This window comes from Triturus cristatus, chromosome 1_2, assembly GCF_964204655.1.
Source record: "Triturus cristatus chromosome 1_2, aTriCri1.1, whole genome shotgun sequence".
NCBI lineage: Eukaryota > Metazoa > Chordata > Amphibia > Caudata > Salamandridae > Triturus > Triturus cristatus.
This window is the reverse complement of record NC_140580.1, coordinates 273,254,218-273,275,112: the sequence shown is the minus strand read 5'-3', so window position 1 is coordinate 273,275,112 and position 20,895 is coordinate 273,254,218.

Genomic DNA, 20,895 nt, shown 5'->3' with positions numbered 1-20,895 from the left:
AAATTAGCCTGCTAGGGTGACAGACTCTGTTGCCCCATCATCCTCCATTGAGGTAATGCAGTAGTGTATGAACACCAATAAATACGCTCTAAAAACAAAGACAGGTGAAGTCAACATGGACCTAGTTTTTTTACACCAAGATCTCTATAATGTGTTTAATACGGTGAGGGTAAGGTCGCAGGGCTCAAAGACATGGTTTAGTACCTCGCACAGTAGGTTGTTGTGTTGGCTACGGTCATCCAATAACCTTGAAGACTATGTAGAATACAAGGAGGGATGGACTTGGTGACATTTTCCATGTTATAAGGGCCACACAAGACCCAGCTGATGAGGCCCCCAGATTAAGTCTACCAGGCCAATCATTCACAAAGCTTTTGAATTACAAAGATCTATATAAAGAACTGAGGGCAGCATACTATCTTTGTGGATCATAATTTTTATGGACTATACTAACATGGTTCAGAGATAACGAAATCGATAGCTCTGAAATCTGATTAATTGATAGAGGGTCTAACTTTTCTGAGGAAAAGTATGAAAGAGGCTGAAGACGCAGATGAAACTCTACTGGGCTGATGATCGCAAGAGACTCCTGAGGATTTCCAGTCTTTCAGAAACTGCTGTCAGAATATACACTGTAGTTTTAAAGAATGAACACATCGTTCCCAACCCTCTTCTCAGGGAAAAAAAGAGAATTTTATATTTGTTTAGATACTTAATTAGGAAAGGTGTCTTGAAATATTATTATCAAATAACGGAAATAAACTATTTTGAAAATGTCAGACTGTACATTTTTATTTCAATTATTGAGATTATCCATGTTTTTTTATCAATGGTTCCTCATTATTTAATATCACAGTTTAATAGTTTATTTAACTTTTCAATTTTGATTCAAGACCCAATTAAAAAATTAATAGCTATGATTCAACAAGCCACTGGACTTCACTCTGAACCACTAATAGCCTGTTGGCAGTATGCTGTTAATGTTAGACATACCGCCTACTTAGCAAATAGTGAATGAGCTGTAACAGGTATCTAAAACCAACAGATTGGGAGGCTCTTCTGTTAAATATCTCTTATCACACTCACAGGCTATGTAAAACGTAACTTTTTTTTTATGAACAAGTAAACTGTATCAAGCAGTTCCTACTTCATGGTGTGTCTCTTTGTTCCCTTGCAAGTGTTTCTTTTAGCTTACATAATTGATAGGATAAACTTACTATGTTAGGCATCATTTGAATAAAATTTGTGATCCATTCACTATGAGGATCTGCAGATGTTGCATATCATTTTGTTAATGCAAGCACAGATATCACCGTTGAGGCTAGAATTCCAAAAAATAATGCTATATAAAATCCTCACATTGGCACAAATAGAGACATTTATTCCTGTACAAATCGTGAAATCTAATGCCTCTATTTTTTACACAAGGTCTCTGCAAAGTATTTCAAAGTGAAAATGTTTAGTGTGTGTGTCTACCTTTGAAGACAAATAACCTTATTTAGATGCCCAGTCTGTGATCTGCCAGGGCAGTGGAGAGATTTACCTTGCCGCCTTTGGGAAAGGGTGACCGCCCAATTTAGAGATAACTGCCAGGAAAGTGGAGATCTCTATTCCTTCAACAGAGCCACTGTTGATATGGCTCCTTTGAAGGTAATGTAAGTTTACTGAGCAGCCACAGTGTTAAATGCAGCCTTTCAGCAAAGTTTTTTGTTCTTCAAAAACAAACACCCAAAGTGGGAGTTTGTTATTAAAAACAAAAAATAAATGACCAATACATGATGGGAGTTTCTTCTGTGTGTGTGTGTGTGTGTGTGTGTATGTGGGGGGTGTAATGTTTGCTTTCCTGTTCAGCCAGTGGTCCCAAGCATGAAAAAGTACACAAGTATGTCCGTCCCAAATAGGCAGGATGGTTTGGGAGACTATGACTGGTGGCCCAATGTTAGTCTGTCTATCAGTCAAAGCTTTAAGCTAGGGGAGCCACTGGATACTCCACCAGTGGAAACATAGTCTTCACTCCGCTCTAAAAAAGCAGGTGAACTGTGAGCTTAGAGGGCAAAACTCTGAATAAGGCCAAGAGTAAAGTGTTTGTTCAGTATACCTCATACTGGATCTGGGCAAGTTATACATTTCTAGTTTTTGCTTTTCTTTCTGGTAGCTGTAGTGCTGCATTTATTTAGGGAAACACTAACTACCAGTACCTGAATAAAAAGAAAAGACTCTACTGCTTTAAGTGCTTACTCCTTCCATGAGAAAATATGAGATCTGTGGACGTTTGCCATGACTTAGAGGACATTATTAGGTATCTTCAAAAAGAGCAAGGTACTGGTGTTAGATAATTGCTAAACAAATCTTCATTGAGAAATTGAATAGCAACAGAAAAAATTTATTTGGCACCCAGAACCACACTGACAGTCTTATGGAATATGAGCAAACCTATATATTTCATCCCTTCCATACTTATTTGCAAATTTTTTGTGCTAAATGAATCTTAATATCTCTTATTCACTCTGCAAGACTTAACATATTATCACTGACCATTGTACCAACTTAAGGATGGAAAAACTGGAATTTACCCTGATTTTTTTATTTTTGTAAATATACTGAATGATGAAAATATGTTCTCAGGAAAATCGGTGAAGCCCTGGATTATATATCTTCTCAATTGAAAGTCTTGAAAATAATACGGGAATATAATAGACGATTTGGCGGATCCTGTGAATATAATGCATATTTCAAACCTTGTCATGGCTAAACTCCGATGGTGTGGCTGAAATCATAGATAAAAAGGCCAGTGGGTGGCTGGATTTGGCACAAAGAGACTAATATTACCTTAAACAGGGTGCAGTGTGTAAGAAGAATTTGTGGTGCTACAAAATCCACTCCAAACATGCATTTTTTTAAATTAAAACTCCTGTTTTTGCTGTTTAACATTTTTACATTTAAAAAGTTAACATTGTGGTGCCGATTCCGATCCGTTAAAAAGTAATTTGCGTACGACCCGTATCCGTATATTTTTACATACGAGTCGTACAAGTACCGTACAAACTGCCAAGTACGATTCGTCCGTGAAAAATAACTACGAATAGCGTCGGGAAAAGTCTACGAGAGTGCGTCAGAAAGTTTTCACGTCCGAATATCGTCGGGAAAAGTGTACAAGAGTGAGCTGGACATTTTTACGTGCAAATCGTAAAACACAAGTCAAAGCGCGCAAGTACGATCCCGACCGTCCGTCCGAATACACAATCGCACGTAAAATGGCCCGTACGGAGCCAACGCAGTAGCACACATGTACACGGGTAAACTTATGCCCGTGTACGAGCCGTACAGCCCCCCCACCCCCAAATATGTCAGCACCGTACACCACCCTGTCCGCCCTGTACCCCAGCCCCGCAACTGTATGCGCCGTACCCCCATGTACGTGCCGTACCCCCCCATGTACGCGCCTCTCCCCCCCTGTCCGCACTGTACCCCAGCCCCGCACCTGTACGTGCCTTACCCCCCATGTACGCGCCTTCCCCCCCTGTACATGCATCACCCCCGCATGTACGCGCCGTACCTCCGCATGTACGCGCCGTACCCCAGGGCCGCACGTGTACGCACCGTACCCCCACTGCATGTACGTGCCTTACCCCCCCCATGTACGCGCTGTACCTCCGCATGTACGCGCCTTCCACAGGGCCGCACCTGTACGCACCGTACCCCCACCGCATGTACGCGCCCTCCCCCCATGTACGCGCCCTCCCCCCATGTACGTGCCTTACCCCCCCATGTATGCGCCGTACCTCTGCATGTATGCGCCGTACCCCAGGGCTGCACGTGTACGCACCGAACCCCCACCGCATGTACGCGCCGCACTCCAACACCGTACCCCAGCACCCTCACCCATCATCGTGTATGTACGGATCGTACCTACGCGAAAAAGACTCTTACAGAACCAGGACACTGTAAAACAGCACAAGGAGGGTCAATTCGACTCGCACAATACCACAAAACACGTCTACATGACAAAATACATCTCAATGACTGACCTGGCACATCCAAACAGGCAAACAGAGGCCCCAAATCACAACCACCTCTTATAACACACCCACCAAAATTCAAACACAGCCACACCCAAAAATGGACCAATAAAAAGGGCCCACACACACAACCCATGAGCCTTTGCAACAGACCCACTGCTGCCAGACCCCACTGAGAAACAACTCCACATTACTCATACCTCCACTACACCTTCACTCACACACCTTCACCCAACCTCCTCCACAAACATCCCCCTCTTCACATTCACACACACACCGTCACATTCACACCCACAACCATCCACACCCACACCCACACCCCACACCATGCCCACAGACAAGAATCCAAAGTTCACAATGGCGGAGCTGGACCTCCTTGTCAACGAAGTCATCAGAGTCGAGCCACAGCTGTTTGGAACATTGGTCAGACAGACCAGCATAGCTGAAAAATCTGCCATGTGGCAGAGGATTGTAGATAAGGTGAATGCTGTTGCGCCCATCCGAAGGACCAGGCATGAATGCCAAGCCAGGTGGTACGATCTGCGCAGGGCGGTCAAGAGGAAAATGAACGAAGAGTATGCCCAGAGTAACATCACTGAGGTGGGCCGCCCCGCAGACCCGTACACTACCATCCCTGGGAGGAGAAGGTGATGGCCCTGCTACCGCCGGTGGGAGTACACGGAGTGGAAGGAGTCGCAGAGCCTGGTGAGTACACAAGCAACTTACGTAACATGGGGGCAATGGGGTCCACACCACATATACACCAAATGCACGCAACTTCCCCCGAGCACTCACCGCACACAACCACACTCAAAAACCACGCTCATGCCACTAACGTCTCCATGCACCCTTCACAAATCAAGGCAAGGCCATGTCCAAGGCTACAACAACCACAAACACAAGACTGGATGTCCGGGAGGCTGGGAGGGTGGGCCCCACACAACACAATGTGAAAATGAGACGCAGACACCAATGCCCTCAGCCCATATGGCATAGGTACATACCCATGCACAATGCACAGGGACTGGCAAAGTACTGACAAGGTAGCTGACACTTGGCCCTGGTGTATGCAGCACAAGGCCCTCCTGGGACCACTGTACAATCAAACACCAACTCCACAAGCACAGGTATCTAGCACAGGAACTCACACTCACTGTCATGCCAGCATGCATCATGAGGGGACAGACACATCACCTGGGAGACCCAATGACAACTCACACTACACACAACAGCACACCCGGTCACAACCACCCCCCCTAACACAAGCACACACCCCCGGGGCAGGCAACGAATTTACACACTCCCACAATGGACATGTGACACAACAAGACCAATCCAGAGCCAAATAAGCATCAGAGCCAACAATCTACAGGTCAAACACTCAGGAGAACATCCCAAAATGTCCCCCGCAACATACCCATCCCCAAGTGGACATTGAGAGGAATGCTAGGCACATCCAACTACCTGGAGGAACTGTGTCAACTTGAATATGTATGAAACATAGATGTCGCATGAAACACCATTAACATTGTCTCTCTCTCACACACAGGGCAACGTCGACGATCTCCCCCCAACACTGGGGGGGAAGAATCACAGTCCCAGGCTCCGCGTGAAGATGATCCCACCGGCAGCGACGACTCTCACCACTCCGTGGATGACCCTGACCAACCTGGACACTCTGGTGCCCAAGCCCCTGCAGCACCTGCGTCAGGTACATCTGTGCCAACCCCCACCCCCACCCCCATTCCTGCCACATGCCAGGACACACCCAGGAGCCCTGGTCGCACTGAACAACAGAGCCAGTCTGACCAGGAGGGACAAGGTTCTCCGGGCACCCAGGAGGAGGCAGGCAACCCTGCAAATGCCATCCCTCAGGGGTCCCGTAGACCCGATGTGCCCACAAGGGCAGGCCAGGCTCAAGTGGGCAGGTGGGAGTGGAGGCAGGCGGAGGCGCGAACCTGACCAGCCAGCTCAGGACACCGGTATGTCACACATACGCAACATCCTGGACTCATACCGGCGTGACACCAGAGGCATCAACCAGGTCGTATCCAGACTCTCCGAGATGCAGGGGACCCTCGATGAGATTAAGAACCTGCAGGTCGAGCATCATGCCAGTCATCAACAACACCAAGGACGGATGGAGGCAAGACTGGCTGAGCACCTGGCGTTGCACAGGGACGTGAGCCAATCACTCCGTCAGATCGCCCAAAGCATCGGCAACCCTCCCTGTGCCACCAGGCGTAGACCAGCATCAGACACAGGGAGGGAGGAGGAGGAGGAGAATTTGTCTGACGGAGCGTCCCCAGCATCGTCAAGGCCTGCATCTGAGGGTCCCCGGAGGAAGGTGGGTGGTCCACGGAAAAGACCGTGAGAGTCAGCGGACCATCCACATCTCCCAGGTCACCTGGCCTGGCACCTGGCACTCTGGCGCAACAGCAGCACCTCATCCAATGACATTCTCTGCCACATGGACTTGCTGGTCACAGTCTGACCAATGATGACCAACACTGTGCCCTGGACTCTGATGACTTCCAATGCCAAGGATACCATCTCCCCCTGTGAACTTTGGATTCTATTCCCCCGGTAGAGCACCTAATTGCATCTACCAAACCACTTACCCCACCGCAAATAAATATATCACTTTGGACATGAGACGTTCCTGTCATTTTGCATTATTCAATGACATATGTGTGTGGAAATGCCAAACTATGCCTGAGTGTTGAACTAACTCCAGCCATCCATACCCTGGGATCAGAGTCTGGTACAGGACACACATGGGTCACAAGGTATCATTCAATGTAGGTATGGAGCACAACACTCACCTGTGATGGCCTCTGGCTGCTGAGGGGGTGCTTGCTAAACTGTGCGGAGAGACCTATTTGGGAGACCATCATCAAGGCGTAGAGGTCATGGCTCATGTGGAGGTTCCCAGGGAGGGAGTCCCAGGTATGTGTGGCCAGGTGGGAGAACAATGTCCTGTATGCTGGAGTACGGTGGATGTGAAGAACGGTGGCCAGGGCAAGGTTGGATGCTTGGAGATGGCCCAACGGGATCTAGGAGGACAGACGTACAAGGTTGGTTGGGGTCGGGGTTGTGGACTGCCTCCTGAGTGTGGGTGGGGAGTGTGGAGGTTATTGTGCAGCAGACAGTGATCCATTGCAGCTATCTATGGTGGACGGTGAGGTGGCTGGAGCGCAGGGTGTTGAATCTGAGGTGTGCAGATGCACCCTGGAAGTGGACCAGTTTCCTGGGAGTTTGGATGTACTTGCTCTGTAGAGGGCAGGGCAGTATTTGACACGGATGTTGTCATGGACCTGGGGGATGGTCTGTCTTTTCTTGGAGTGGATCTATCTGTGGATCATGTGCATAATGCAGAGGGCATTGCAGCATGAGGTACAGATGGTGTGGACTAGCATGGCATATGTGAGCGAGCCAAACATGATGCACACCATCTTGTGTGTGTGGCCACTGGGTGCTTGTGCAGGGCTCTTGCGGGTGGGACACAGGCACTTGACCCAGCTGGAAGGGGACAATCCTCAGATGATCACCTCAGTCCTGTACAAGCCCAGCCTCAGGTGGCTCGTGTTCAGCCATTCATCAATGGATCTCATGCATACTTGAATGATGGAACTGCCAATGTCTGTGTCTTTGTTGAGGGTGAGGAGCACCTGGCTGTCAATGGCATACGAGCTGATGATGAGGTGCTGTGCGCATGTGATGGTGGAGGAGGGGGTCCTGGACACTCTGTAGATTGACATGCTGAGAGATGATACCTGTGCCATGTCCTAGATGATGACACCATACTACATGCTGAAGCCTTGAGTCCCACTCCCATGCCCTTGCTGGGCTACAGAGCCTGTGGGGAGTATGAGGGATGTGACCTGGTTGGTGTGACAGGGCCTGGAAGGCGGGGTAGCGCAGTGTAGGCAGTTGGAGTTGCACACTCAGCATGCAAAGGTGTCGTGTGTGTACCCAGGGTATGTCTGACAGCAGGCGTTAGATGTGCGGATGGACATAGCTCGGAGTGTGGCTGATACATCAGACTGTAGTGTGATGTGGGTTATGCAAGGACAGGATGGTGGTGCAATGTGCACCTTGCATGTGCTGATGGTCCAGCCTTTGGCACCGCGTGGCGGCAACAGTGGCATAGACAAGCTGAGGACAGCCAAATGAATGGGTGGAGGGAGGAAGTGAGGAGCATCTTGGAGGCGTATGTGTTGCCAAATCTGGATACTCTGTGGGCCCTTGCTGCAGGGGCCGCAGCAGCAGGCGGCATCTCCTTGCAAAATGACAGAATTTGCACACAAAGACTAGGATGTCAGAAGGACAACTGCAACAGGCGCGTGTGTAAAGTAAGAAGTGTCCAGTGTCACATGGCACACCCAGAGACAATGTATGCACAATCACCAAAGAAGCATGACACCGGATCAGGAAACTGAAGGCCAACCTGCGCACAGGAGACACACCCTCAGCAGCTGTTGATGGCCCATTGTGTGGACCAACATGCCAAAAAACATACACGACCATGTACTTCATGCCCAATAGGGAGCCTAATCCATGAGCAACTGCATGCATGTTGCTAAACTACACATGGACTCCTATGCATAATCTTCCACAACTATGCCAGATATGCCGCATGCAAAGTGGCAAGAGACCTGCATTGACAGAGATGAGGCACCTTGGAGTGTGACAAACACCTTTATTACTCAGCCTCACACTAAGGGAAATGCATCAATTGGAACAGACTCACAGGTCATTTGGCTGATCATGTGTGACCTACACTGGACACCCCCTTCAACACACAGATGTGTAAATCCTACTGAGCTGGCACACAAGTGAAGGGGTTGAGCCTAACACCCCTTGCTGCACACGGAGAGTCTACAATTCTCCATTGAGCCTCATATGGGGATGTCCCACACTATGTCCACCATTAGCATCCCGTATGTTCCTGAGGGACGTTATACACACATTGATGCCTTCATCAGAATCCACAAACCATTACAGATGACTGTCAGGAAGGGTGACTATCAATTCATGGGAGCCATGCAACATGTCATGTGGCCCATGGTGAGTCGACATGTATGCATGGTAACACAACATGCACAGGAGCAGTCCCCACATATCACAAACACGTACCACCCACAAAATGCCTTGCTGCACTCCTTACCCCAAATGACTTTTCACCATGTCTGTGCATGTAACTCTGATCCAGCACACGTTGCAATACTCATGAGGAATAGCAGGAGGGCAATGATGACATGAGCAGACGACAGCCGCAAGAACCTGTGGAGGCCAGACACACAACAAGTCAGCGAAGAGCTAGTAATCCTCAGACATGTACATGTACTCTACAGGAATGATGTTGTCACCATGCCCTTAATAAATTTAGTGTCCCAGCTAATATGTGTGGAATGACATCATCACTTGAATGACACATCAGAACACACCTCCAAGTCACTTAGCATACAGTCAGCTCGACACACACATTGCAACACATGCCACACAAGGCTCAAAGCGTGCACACTCAGACACAGGGACTCACCATCATGAGAAGAAGTTGCGGATAAGCTGACTCCGGATGTCCTCATCCTCATCCTCACTTGCCCCGTGCCCGAGCCCTTCATCCTCCACGGGTGGATGATCCTGCTCATCCGGATCAAGGATGAGTGGCACGGCCTTCTCCACTGCCATGTTGTGCAGCATGCAGCACACAATGAAGATTTTGCAGACCTTCACCGGGGCATATGGGAGGGCACCGCCGGTCTTGTGGAGACACCGGAATCTGCTCTTCAGGAGTCCAAACGTCCTCTCAATCACGCGCCTCGTCTGCCCATGGGTGTCGTTGTACCGGTGTTCTGCGGCTGTTCTGGGGTTGCGGAGAGGCGTCATCAGCCATGGCATGTAGCCAGAGTCCCCTACATGGAAACATCATGTGAAGAAGTGGGTCAGGAGATGCCGTAAGATACAAAGATAGCCCTGAACACAGGACTAACAGAGTATACCCACCAACAAGACATGCTCGTTCCGCGTGCAGCTGCAGCATCATTTCTGGCACCCTGCTACGCCTCATGATGTATGCATCGTGTGCAGACCCTGGAAAACGTGCACAGACATGGGAAATCAGCATGTTAGCAAGACACACCACAAGGGCATTAATGGAGTGGTAATGTTTTCTGTTTCTATAGGCTACCTCCTGTGCCTGTGGTGGTACCAAAGCCACATGTGTCCCATCAATGGCCCCAATTACATGAGGCATCCCTCCCAGGGCATAGAACTCACCCTTGACACCTGTCAACTGCTCACGAGTGGGAAAATGGATGAATTCATCCAGGTGCACCAACATGGCTTCTATAACATCATGCAGGACACGGCTGAACATTGTCTGGGACATGCCACCGACATCAGCTATGGTCAATTGAAACATGCCGGTGGCAAAAAAATGTAGGGCTGTCATCACCTTCATATTGGGGGTCAGAGCTGTAGGATACCTGTGTTGTGGTTGGAGGTGTGGTGCAAGCCGGCGGGTCAAGTCCTCTATCAACTCTTGCGAGAATCGGTATCTGCGTATGCAGTCATGTTCACGCATGGCATCCAGGTCTGGCATTCGTCTGGGGAGAGGCGGTGCCCTGCAGAGATTTGGAAGGAATAACGAAGAGTGAGTACATTACCACACCAATGTCACTGAGGTGAGCACATGTTCAACAGCTAATACTCATCTGCTTAATACAGAGTCTGTGCTGTGCAATACATCCAGGACACGTGGGCCAGCCAGGTGATACTCCTACGAAGAGCCAGCCACAATAGTTGCATGGCAATGTTGACATGACATGCCATTAAAATAGCTGTGGGCCAGTGTAAGTGACAAGCCAGACACATTACATGAGTGACAGACATCCACATATCAGCATTTGAAGGATGTCATCTCATATAGACAGCTGGCGGGAGTCTAGACGCACAGGTCACATGTCATCTGGAAATGGACAGATAACACACATTTCCATTAAGGGGTCCATGTCAAAAACTGATGACTCAGACATTGAGAGAACGCAGATATTGCCTCATGTCAGGAAGTCATCTTCGAACCATCATGACACATGTAACGTGTGAGTCCACATGTGGCATGGTGTGCGTATATGTGTGTCATGCACATATGCACACAGACACATGTTGGATGCTGCAACAGCAGATGGAGTTGACGGAACACCAACGGAAAGCTCATGGGAACACATGACACACACATGACATAGTCACATCGTGGCACGCTGGGAGTCACATGTCAGGTGTAATTATCCGTGTACCTGGCATCAGGGGACAGTTGCGGGTGTTGCGGACTGTGCCATACCAGTTATGCAGTGCTTGACACGTGTGTCGTACATGCACACATGTGCAAAGTGTGAAGGGGAAGTGTGCCACGTAGTGCACCATCACACATGACATGTGTAAACAGCTCATCACACATCTATTGTGCCACAACATGAGGAGACATGTGCCACATCACTGCCTGACACACCTAGGCCCTGCACATGAAGGACTGCACTGACAATGACTTGATGTACAGCCTTGTGCAAGTCTGACACCTCCATTCCTTTTGTGTGCGCCTCCTATCACCAGTGTAAGCAGTGAAACGCAGTACACACGCTCTGAGGGCGTGTGTAGGGCCCGTACTCACGCGTGAGTACCTGCCGTACACGCGTGAGTACGTGCCTATCACTATAGTTGTGTTACTGTAGGTCCGAGTGATACGGCATGTACTCACGCGTGTACGGCCCGTACACGTGTGAGTACGTGCTGTATCACTAGGCCCTACGGTACCCCCAACTATAGTGATAGGCACGTACTCATGCGTGTACGGCCCGTACACGCATGTGTACGGGCCGTATCACTCGGACCTACAGTAACACGACTATAGTGATAGGCGCGTACTCACGAGTGTACGGCCCGTACACGCATGAGTACGTGCCGTATCACTAGGCCCTTCCGGTACCCCCAACTATAGTGATAGGCACGTACTCACGCATGTACGGCCCGTACACGTGTGAGTACGTGCCGTATCACTAGGCCCTATGGTACCCCCAACTATAGTGATAGGCACGTACTCACGCGTGTACGGCCCGTACACGTGTGTGTACGTGCCGTATCACTCGGACCTACAGTAACACGACTATAGTGATAGGCACGTACTCACGCGTGTACAGCCCGTACACGCGTGAGTACGTGCCGTATCACTCGGACCTACGGTCCTCCCAACTATAGTGATAGGCACGTACTCACACATGTACGGCCCGTACACGCGTGAGTACGTGCCGTATCACTCGGACCTACGGTACCCCCAACTATAGTGATAGGCACGTACTCACGCATGTACGGGCTGTACACGCGTGAGTACGTGCCGTATCACTCGGACCTATGGTACCCCCAACTATAGTGATAGGCACGTACTCACGCGTGTACGGCCCGTACACGCATGAGTACGTGCCGTATCACTCGGACCTACGGTACCCCCAACTATTGTGATAGGCACGTACTCACGCGTTTACGGCCTGTACACGCATGAGTGCGGCCCGTATCACTGTAGTGAGGGTGCCCTAGGGGTACATGTGAAACGTGCCGTACCTGTGTGGGGATTTAAGAATTATAATGGGGACACATGAGGGACAAGTATTTGGGCCTAAATTCATGCTGGTTGTCATGGATACCGAGTTTCAAGTTCAAAATTTTACATCATGTGGTCTGGAAAAAGCTGTTGGCCACATTTTACATTGTTGCAAAGTGGTTGTTGACTTGACATGATGCTGCAAAATCGAAAGATGCAAAGGCTGTCACTGGTGTATGTTTAAAGGGATTGGAGGAAACGTAGGATGCAAATGAGTCTGACCAATCACTCTGTACTCCTGTAAATGAAATAGGCCAGCAAGGCAGATATAAGGCAGGCAGAACCCATGAGAGGGCACTTGCCTGCACAACATGTCAGTCGATACCACTGCTGCTGTATTGTCTCCCTCTGGCACCATGTCAAGGACTGTGGAGAGGGCCCAGCCTTTCACCCAGGAGGAGAACGACGCCCTGCTGGATGTGATCCTCCCACGGTACCCCATGCTGTATGGTCGACCAGGGGAGCAGGTGAGTGCTGACTCCACTACCTTTGCCTGTGCACCTTTATTGTGTCTGTCACTTCTGGCATTGTGGCCAGGTGTGACAGACATGCAATGTTGGGTGGAGTGGGTCCCGGGGGGGGGGGGGTGGCTTATGTCTCTCATGCAGTGCTTGATGTAGTTCATGTGTGCACTCCTCACTTGCATTGTGCTTACTGTGACATTCACTGCATAGTGCATGGCACTTTCCGCCAGCCTAATCCTCTTGGGCATTCTTGTTCTATTGTCCTGCGGTGATTCAGTGGTCACCCCGGTGTGACAGGTGACTGCACCCACAGATGTGTGTGAGAGTTGAGTGGAGCTGTGGTGAGAGTGTCCAAATGATGTGTACGCCCCCTGGACATTGATGTGTGTGAATGTTTCTTGTCATGTGGGTGAGTGTCTATGTGGAGTGTTGCACCACAGCTGCATGGAGGAGGCAACTGCTCAATCCATCTGATGTGTGAAGTAAGCCATGCTGTGTGTCTGACTTGCTGAGCTAGCCCCACACCTGTGACCCCCCCCTGGCAAGTGGCACATGTGCAGAGTGAGGTTTGCATCCGCTGTTGCCAATGGCAGGTGATTGATGTGTGCCTGTGTGTGTCTGTGTACTCTGCTGAGGTTTCGTCAGTGGACTGGGGCATGTGACTGCTTTGCGGTGCTGTCCATCAGCCTTGTGTTGCTTGGGATGCACAGTGTGTGCCATGATCAGGGGTTGTGTCGCACCCCTCATGCCACCTGTGTACTTACTACGCCATGTAGTGCATTGGTGCGTCCCCCGTGGAAAACGTCCCTATGACTAAGGTGCTATTACTAGCCAGCATACTATGCCCTGTTCAACAAATCTAAGATGTTCAAATGTGTGTCTCTGTGACATGGTGCAGGTGTAGTGATGTTGTCCCACTTTGTCATCCACACAGGTATCCCCCTACCACAAGGGGAAGATCTGGAAGGATGCCGTCAAGGCCGTGCAATCGGTGGAGGGTCGCAGTCGGCACCTGCCACAAGTGAGGAAGAGATGGCAGGACATCCGGTGCTGGACCCGGAGGATCGCCCAGGTCATGCTGAAGGACTCACCTCCTCGCAAGCATGGCGGGCGCTGGCGCCTGACCCACCAGATGCGGCGTGTCCTGGCGGTGCTCTTCCCTGACCTGGATAGGCGGATACAGGAGTTACAGCAGCAGGGGGTAGGTACATGTGTGTTTGTTGTACACACATGTACATGGATACACTGCCAGGCTATATATGTGCAGTGCATATCCTGTACCCCAAAGTCAACCTGGGCTGTTCTTCCTCCCTTCCCCTCCTTGACATGTGTTACCTGGTCTGTGTGTTATCACTATTGCACATGATCATCTAGGCTGCCAGTGTATCAAGGTGCACACTGCTTTCAGCATCATGTGTGGGGGTGGTCTGCCTGTGCCCTGTCCTGTTCAGTCATTTGGGGGTGCATAATTGTTGGCACTGATGCTGAGTCCCAACATAGGAGTGAGAGGTTTCAAATGAACAGACTTGCTGCATGCATTACCAATGTTGTGGCCTCAGACATGATGTGCATGAGTGGCATATATGCATAGTGCCGGGACGGTTGCTCCTGTAACAGTCAGCTCATTCCAGGACCATGGAGCAGTGTGCACACTACAGTCCCCTGACACAGCCTGCCCTCCTACTCATGTGTGTCATCCAACACTGTGCACATTCACTGTGGGTTCATCATGGCTCTGCCTCTGTGGCATTGTTCCCTGGCCTAGGTAGTAGTTTTCAAATGTGTGATACATTTGCCCACTGGACAGGGATACACCAGTTTTCTTGTGCATACTCACACTGGGCAGTGCTTGTGTGTCTATTCACAACAATCTGTTGATGTTTGTTTGTGACCAATATGTTTTGGCAGCCCTCCAAGGTGATGTCGTGTTAATGAAGCTAGTTTTCAAGCACAGTTATTGTAACCCTGAATAAGAGGTTTCACTTCTTGATCGGTATCAGTCACATTGACTCAGGTATGGGTGGGTGTGTGCGGGAGGGGCGTACATGTTCAACCCTGATGTTTCACTGCCAGTTCTGACTTGTGAGTGATGATTCGCAGTACAGAAAGTCATCGTGCAGTGCCCCCGTGATGTTGGCCAGTGCTTAATGTTCGTGCTTCATTGCCTGTGTCAGTTTTTGACAATCATGTATCCTGCTTGTACATTTTTGCCACCTGTGTGTGATGCTACACAGTTGTGACTTTGTGTGCTTACATCTGTGGGTACATTCTGGCTTGCCATGAGGGGGAACCCACAGTACAGCTAGGCTTTTTTGCTAAACAATTGCAGGCCCATTAGCTTATGCATTGTCCTGGGTGTGGACATGTGTGCCACTCCAGATGACAGTCAGTAGGTCATATGTGTAGCCAACTGTGTGATCAGGTGACGGATAGCCATGTGACAAATGACATTATTCAAGTTGTTACTCAGAGAAAATGTCCATTGGCACTCACTACACCTGTCAACATGTCTCAATGTTTCATATGCTTGACCTTGTTGTTTTGTTGTGAAGGACAATGATGTGCCTGCATGACGGATGTCTCCCAAGGAAGTGCACAAGACACCACCTTTACACTTTCCAGGGACACGCTGGCACATTTTAAAGTATGGCACACTTTGAACAAAACTTGTTTGGAGTTCATACATATACATGTTCCCACAGTGTGCTAGCATTTGGGTTAGTCCTTGGTTGTTGCTGATACCAACTTACGAGTGTCAAGTCATCCAGACCACCCTGGTGCCATGTATATGTACTTACTGATACGCCATTTCTGCCTAACAGTGGCTGATTTGAATGAGTCTGGCAGCTCAGACAATGACTGTGTACATGTAATTTGGTGTGCACCTCCTTGTGTGACTTCTGCTATACCGACACATGTGTGTTGTGTTCACAGAGTGCCACATTCCCACATGCTAGACATGTCCATTGTGTAAAGGGTTGTGATTCTCCAGGAGTCACAATGTATTTCTTTGGGGTGTCAAAAGTACTCACAGGTCTCTGAGTGTGGGGACACCTTCTGCATTGGCATGTGGTATTTGGCCTTGGTTGCGACAATACTGTTTGGTTCACAGTGAACAAGAGGTGGCATGCCTTCATAGTCTTGCTGTGCTCAACTGATCCCAGACACTAGCTTCTCATGATCTTGTGATTTCAAGTTAATTGCTGTTGTGTCCTAATTTTCATTTTTTCCAAGTGGCATGGTGGGTCAACCAACTGGGGAGTGTAGGGCTTACATATGTGGGGAGTATCCTAGATGTTACTCATGATGCCTTTCCTGATATGCACCGTTGCCTATTTTGTTTGGACTCATGTGTCAGATGTATACAGGTGACTGATTTTTTCCTGTCTCTTCACCTTGCCCACAGCATCATCGGAGGACACCGAGGGAGACACCGGCACGGACGTGGAGGAGGGATCGAGCAGTGGTGCCACCACTGCTGAGGAGTCGGTGGAATCTAGTGGTACGGAGGGCGAGGGGAGTGAGGCGGAGGACCTGCCCAGTACCAACAATGACTACGAGGCAGACGGGTCTGAGGCTGAGCTCCCAGAGGGGGCGGAGGCTGCTCCCACAGCTGAAAGCAGCAGTACATCTCTCGCTGCCCCCTCCATTCCCATCACCGCCCTCCCACTTGCTCGGGTCCCTTCTGTCCGTGCTAGGCCACACCGTGTCTCCTTCGTGCCAGGCACCGCACCCCCTGCCCCTGTTCCCCCTGCTGCCCTCACTGCCGAGTCTGTGGACATTCAGCGGCAGTTGCAAGTTGGGCAGACATCGATCCTGACTGTCCTCCATGGCCACACCAGACTGCTGACCCAGATGGTGTCGTACATGGAGGGCATGTCATCAGCGATGTCTGACCAACGGATGTTGCTGAGGTCCCTGGACTCGTCACTGACGGCAGTAGCGAGTCACCTGAGGCGCTGCGTCCCCCCCCACCCCTGCCCCATCCACAAGTCCCACACCCATGCCTGTCCCAAGCACACCAAGACATCCACACACACGCACCCCACCAGACACAAGTAGCACACCACCACGTAAGGGCAAGCGCACACCTCCTGACACGCACACTCGGGGGGAAGCAGGCACACCCACTGGGTCTGGGGCACACAGGCAGGCACGCAGCCACAGTCCTCGTCCACATGACTCACTCCCCAGTCCCTCCGATGTCACTCCCCTTGGCTCCCCTGCCCCAGATTCGGAGAAGGAGGCCTACTTTGCTGGGCTGGGCCTCAGCCCCACTAGTTCACCTAGATGCAAACGGTCAAGGCTCTCCACGGGTAGGGGAGTTAAGTCCCCCAGCCCGTCCACCACCTCCCCCAGTAGCGCTGCAACCCATCCCTCCGACCACCCCCCCCCCCTCCTTGGGGCCTGTTGTTTCTCCGGGTGCAGGGGAGACACTTGAACTGGCAGAAGTGTGCAGCGCCGAGCTCGCCTCCACCTTTGGCGCTGCCCCACCCCCTGTGGTGGAGTCGTCCGTCCCTGCACCCACCACACCTACCCTTCCCCCTCCTGTCCCTGCGGTGCCTGGTCCTTCCCCACATGATGCCCCCCCAGGCGACGACACAGTCTTGTGATGTGCAGGCAAGCTAGGGGAGACGCATGGCCATGTGTCCCCCCCCCCCCCCCCCCAAGGACTGATGATATGGACTGGCCATTGGCCTTTGTGAATAGTCTCATTTACACATTATTATTTTCATGCTGAATAAAGCATTTTCTTTTTCGTTTGAAAAGTCTTGCATTTCAGGTATTGATGTTGATGCTGATGCTACAGGAGTTGGGGTTGTGGGCATGTGTTATGTTTCAGGGAAATGTTGTAGTCTGCTGCTCATGGGGTGGAACCTGGTATCTGCGTGCCATCACAAGGTCTCTGCAAAGATTCTTTGTCGTGTATGCTCTTTGCGTTTGGAGACATTGTCCCAAGGAGTGTTCCTTCCTCTGTGTCACCTGACATCTCCCCTGCAGAGAGTTGCACAATTGTTGTGTTGCCCTGTGTCTACATTTCCTTTGTTGGTGATGGATCCCTTCAACTCTGGCCATGCCTGCTCAGAAATGTGTCCGGCTGCATCTTCTGTGCCATCCTTGGTACTCACTGTACTTGTGTATAGAGTATTTTGCCATGCCTTCATGGAGAAATTGTCCCTTTTCCGCACAATGCATGTGTGTAATCCCAGCCTAGTACACATATGGTACTTGTTCTGCTGGGTATTTGAACACCTGACTCACAATTGTGGCCATTGTATCTGTGGGAACTCCACCCTATTCCTTCCATGACAGACAACATCTTGGTGGCTAGCCCAGCACCTGAAGATTCCTATCAGTCCTGGGATGTGCGTGACAGTGTGTGTTCTCTTTGGCTCTCTTAGTTTATTAGGCAGTGACATGACTATACAGTCTTGTGGCATGATCTCAGTGTGTGTATTGTGCTGCATCTGCCAGGGGTGGGTATGCATGTGTTATTTGTCCTCACACCCACATGTGGTGTGTCATGCAGTGGGGGAAAGACATCCATCCTCCTGGGAGTGGGACACTGCTGTCAGTGATGTTTTGTTATGGCACTATCATAATTGTCCTAAGTTAGGGATACGTACATTCACCCATGGAGCTGTGGTCATCTGATAATGATGTACACCCCCCATATCTCTGTCCACTGCTGGGAGTCCTTTGCACCCACCCCCATGGCTCTGTCCACTGCTGGGAGTCCTCTGCACCCACCCCCATGTCTCTGTCCACTGCTGGGAGTGATAGGCACCCACCCCTCACATGTCCCTGTCCACTGGTGGTATTCCTCTGCACCCACCCCCATGTCTCTGTCCACTGCTGGGAGTCCTCTGCACCCACCCCCATGTCTCTGTCCACTGCTGGGAGTGATAGGCACCCACCCCTCATATGTCTGGGCACTGCTGGGAGTGATAGGCACCCACCCCTCATATGTCTGGGCACTGCTGGGAGTCATAGGCACCCACCCATCATATGTCTGGGCACTGCTGGGAGCAATGGGCACCCACCCCTCATATGTCTGGGCACTGCTGGGAGCGATAGGCACACACCCCTCATATGTCTGGGCACTGCTGGGAGTGATAGGCACCCACCCCTCATATGTCTGGGCACTGCTGGGAGTGATATGCACCCACCCCTCACATTTCCCTGTCCACTGGTGGTATTCCTCTGCACCCACCCACCCACCCACTTGCGCCCTTGCTGTGGTACACTGCTGTCCTGGGCATACACCACCCCCAATTTACAGCTGATGTGCTGCACCAAGCCGTACACCTACATCCGTGGCGTGTGTACGCCTTGTATCCATCATGTAATGGGGCTGTAGGGGTACGCGTGGTACGGCCCATACCCACGCTCTGGGGGGCGTGGGTACGGTCCGTACCACCATTGTAGTGGTGATGTGGGGTTACGCGTGTACGGATCGTACCCACGCTCTGGGGGCGTGGGTACGGTCCGTACACGCGTACCCCTACATCACCACTACAATGGTGGTACGGCCCGTACCCACGCTCTGAGGGGCGTGGGTACGGTCCGTACCACCATTGTAGTGGTGATGTAGGGGTACGCGTGTACGGACCGTACCCACGCTCTGGGGACATGGGTACGGGCCGTACACGCGTACCCCTACATCACCACTACACTGGTGGTACGGCCCGTACCCACGCTCTGGGGGGCGTGGGTACGAGCCGTACCACCATTGTAGTGGTGATGTAGGGGTACGCTTGTACGGACCGTACCCACGCTCTGGGGGCGTGGGTACGGGCCGTACACGCGTACCCCTACATCACCACTACAATGGTGGTACGGCCCGTACCCACGCTCTGGGGGGTGTGGGTACGGTCCGTACCACCATTGTAGTGGTGATGTAGGGGTACGCGTGTACAGACTGTACACACGCTCTGGGGGCGTGGGTACGGGCCGTACACGCGTACCTCTACATCACCACTACAATGGTGGTACGGACCGTACCCACGCTCTGAGGGGCGTGGGTACGTCCCGTACCACCATTGTGGTGGTGACAGGTACGCGTCCACTTCCGTTGTGGCGGGACGTGGGATTGGTGGACACGCCCCCCCGAAGTGACCAGACCATGGAGGTAATTAATGTGCAGGATATATTAGTATTTTGTGGGGTGTGGGTTATGTTTCCTGCCCCTTGCATCCCTCCCCCCTTTGCCCCTGGGGGTTGTTCTGACCTTCTGCGGCGTCTGCGTCGGTTTCTGAACACGAGGTCGTAGGCTATGAGGGCCGGGATGACGCATAGGTTGGGGTCCATCGCTGTCCGTCGCGTACCGGTGCTCCTTGTTCGCGTCGTCCTCAATTTCCCGGCAGTTTTTGGCTCCCGTAAAAAATGCTACGTGCGGAGTGACGTCGGCACGAATCGTACTTGATGGTCCGTAAAACGCTGCCTGACTCCGTCTGGACGTCGCGTATGCGCCGTCCAGAATCAGATTTGTATGTATTTTTTTGCCGGTCGGTGTTTTTTACGACTCGTACGGAAATGGTATTTCTGTGCGAATCGTACTTGCGAGTTTGTAAGGTGTTTTTCCCGGGTACGAGTCGGACGGAGACAACGCTCCGTACGACCATTTGTACCCGGGTTTTACCGGATCGGAATCGGCACCTGTGTGTTAGAACATATAAATACATTTTATAAGTTAAAAACAAGAGGCCTGTTTGTTTTAAATGAAAATATTAGGAATTATTCAGAAATGAATTTG